This window comes from Halyomorpha halys, unplaced genomic scaffold, assembly GCF_000696795.3.
Source record: "Halyomorpha halys isolate HHAL.00 unplaced genomic scaffold, Hhal_1.1 Scaffold29.1, whole genome shotgun sequence".
NCBI classification, from domain to species: Eukaryota; Metazoa; Arthropoda; class Insecta; order Hemiptera; family Pentatomidae; genus Halyomorpha; species Halyomorpha halys.
Window position 1 is genome coordinate 442,519 of NW_027115892.1, and position 2,500 is coordinate 445,018.

The 2,500-nt window shown below is 28.8% G+C and overlaps 1 protein-coding gene across 6 annotated transcripts in view; it reads left to right on the top strand.

The window, feature by feature from the left end:
- LOC106684431 (uncharacterized) overlaps window positions 1–2,500 on the top strand; it is a 284,598-nt gene that overhangs the window by 255,755 nt on the left and 26,343 nt on the right. The window lies entirely within an intron of this gene.

Genomic DNA, 2,500 nt, shown 5'->3' on the forward strand with positions numbered 1-2,500 from the left:
CCATATTTATTTATTTTATGCCGACGTTTCGACCTGAGTTTCAGGTCTTCATCAGGGCTATAGAACAAAAGAGATAACAACAACATTTAGAGAAACTGAATCTTTTGTTCTATAGCCCTGATGAAGAACTGAAACTCAGGTCGAAACGTCGGCATAAAATAAATAAATATGGTTTTGTTTATTTATGTTGTTCCTTGCTGACTGCACCCCCCGACAAACTTCTCCAAGCATTATTCTATGGTCAACTATCTACACCTCATCATGAATATTTAAACATTTTTTTAAATGAGAAAGTAAATCAAAATGAGTAATAGTTGGAATTAACAGGTCAATGATCCTTTTATAAGATTGTTAAAAACATTTTAAAAATTTTATTTGACGTTAATAATTCGTATTCCGCGCAGTATTTTGATTTTGTAATCATAATTTTATTAACATTAACTTAATGTTGAGGAATACTAAACATCGTTCCCTACTTACGCATTCCCATGTTGAATATTCATTATAATTATCTTTGTCTGGATATACGCCAAATTATGAACGCTTGGCTGTAGACATTGTTGACGCAGATTTCACATCAGTGATAAGATAATAAAACAAATTTAATCTATATTCCGTGCTCGACTGCTTTTAAATTAGTAATAGATTTTAGTCATAAAATATCAAGTTGGTTCATTGCTTACCTTTCCCAATTTTACTTATTTCTAAACAATACACTAGTGTGGGCACTTGTTACCTATATTATACTGTGTTAAATAGCTTAGGTAGATCGTCTTTCATTATAAATATTAATATAATATACTTTATTATAAATATTAATACTACTAAAGCATCATCGATTCTAAATAAACTAAGTTTAAGAGGTTTGATTATATGAATTTGTTAAATTGTTGAGATGAAAAAAATTTCCAAATAGAATATAAACTATTATATATTTTGCTTAAACAAATTATCCCATACTCATGCACCTTTGGATATTTGTCATATTTTCAGTTTCCATATTGAAAATAATGTCATCTTTACACTAATAGTTTAAAATTGTTTTATATATATTAATTACATTAATAGTGTAAAGATGACTTGATTTCAAAATGGAAATTGAAAATATGACAAATATGTGGATACAAAGGTGTATGAGTATGGAATAATTGTCCCCAAACGTTGTACAAGCAAAATATAGAATAGTATATATTCTATTTGGAAGTTTTTTCACCTCAACAATTTAAAAAAGAAACTATATGAAAAAAAGAAGTGAACTCAGAGAAATGTTTTGAGTTATAAGTCTAGGAAAAGAAATTGTGAAGAAAAATATCTTTTTTGAAAATAACTTGTCGAGGAGTCAGTTAAACATATACACCAAAAATAATATATATATTTAAATTAGCATTAGATATATGTACGATATGATAAGTTGGGGTTTGATATCCTTTCGATGTGATTCCATGGGTGAGAGTTCGATGTGTGGTGCTTGGAATTAGGTTACGACAGCCATGGGAAGGTATTTTTATATATTTAAAATCATATTACAATTTTTACATAAATATATTTTATCATATACAGTAATGCTTAATTTTATTAGACTTCTCAAAAAGACATTTGAAGGAGTCGAAAGCGATAATTCCTTGTTTTAATGGATTACAGATAATTTGTGGTGGCGTATTAAAGTCGCTTTCTCTCCTTCCTTAGGTATTAAAGATCGGTTAGCGAACGGTCTGTTAGTTCAACACTAAAGCTACAGTAACTTGATTAATCCATACCTTGTTAGCTATTGCACAATTCGGTAACAAAAAACAAAAATGATACTGGTGAGCTGAAACGCTTGCTTCTTCGAATTCCCGTCCGTACGGTTATGTATGATTCCCAACACATTACTACTTTGAGTTAATAGTACCACATCAGACATACATTTTGATTTTATTTAGAACTAGCAGACCCGTTAATGGTTCGCTATTGCTATATTTTAGGATGAATATGGATTAATTGAAAACAATTGAAACTATGATATAAATTAATATAGAAATGAAGTGATAAGGCGGTAACTATAGTAACATAAATAATAACAGCTAACTTTGCCTTATAATCGTTAATATTGGTCTGATTTAGTTGATTTTTTCTCATTATTTTAGGCAAATTGATTATCTATGTTATAGTCAGATATATACTACATCAAATATGAATAGTATTATATAATAACCCTCACTATGCTCCAATATTAGTACGATATTGAAATGTAGGTTAAAAGTGGAGATATTAATGTAGGAATTGGATAAAATGCAGAGGAGTTATGAACAATGTTCACCAGAATAAAAAAATTAAAATTCTTCACATAAATCAAATCGAAACTTTTCTAATATTTAATTTCTTTGAAAAATGGTATTTGAGGATTTCAGACGATGCTAAAAAGAAATATGATTTGCTTTTTCCTCAGGGGTTGGAGTAACTACGACAAACGTTTAGATAACATCAGTTTTGGATTCAAAACAATTAAACTGTTTTTCCA